This window comes from Tachypleus tridentatus, chromosome 8 (genome assembly GCF_004210375.1).
Source record: "Tachypleus tridentatus isolate NWPU-2018 chromosome 8, ASM421037v1, whole genome shotgun sequence".
Lineage (NCBI taxonomy): Eukaryota > Metazoa > Arthropoda > Merostomata > Xiphosura > Limulidae > Tachypleus > Tachypleus tridentatus.
The window spans coordinates 8,296,194-8,296,799 of record NC_134832.1 but is presented as its reverse complement, the minus strand read 5'-3'; the positions used below and the strand labels follow the sequence as shown (position 1 = coordinate 8,296,799).

Here is a 606-nt window from a genome sequence, read left to right as displayed (position 1 = left end):
ACCAGTACAATACTTTTCTCACAGCGTTCTGTGTTTTTTCATTTTCAGATCCTGTTTTTTAAAAGAAGAAAAGTGAACTCTGAGTGTCAAGCTTTCAATGAAGGATGGGGAGAAAAGTACTTCTTTGTGGAAACAAAAAAACAGAAAGCTACTTGTGTGATATGCACCGAAAGTGTTGCCGTTTTAAAAGAGTACACTCTTCGACGTCAAGTTCCAAGTTTGACTGTGTGGGTATTTGGGTATTGATGTTGTTAAATACCCAAGAGGGTCAGGTACATTTGACCTCTTCCTCCCTCCCGAACGATTATAGCGTCTGTCTTTAGGTTTTTTTTTGTTTTTTTTTTAAAGCTTTGGGCCAGAGTAAAAGTATAACATCATACTCAGGTCCATTTCAGGGCTCAGTCCATGCATGGACGAACAAGAAGTTTTTTTTTTTTTCTTCATTTAATTTTTTTTTCCATACATATATATTTTTTTGTATGAAAGGAGAGAAGGTTAGCACTCCCCTTGATAAGGACGGAATGGCCTCTGGGCCTCAACACATATATGGTTAAGGTACTGCCGCCTACTCTTCAGCGTCACTATGAAACAAAACAACGTATTTGA

At 37.8% G+C, this 606-nt stretch overlaps 1 non-coding gene across 1 annotated transcript; it reads left to right on the top strand.

Moving 5' to 3' along the window:
- The first annotated feature begins 472 nt into the window (after positions 1-472).
- On the top strand, positions 473-606 carry LOC143224375 (U6atac minor spliceosomal RNA). The gene has a single exon (XR_013013368.1). It is a non-coding gene; the product is annotated as a U6atac minor spliceosomal RNA (small nuclear RNA).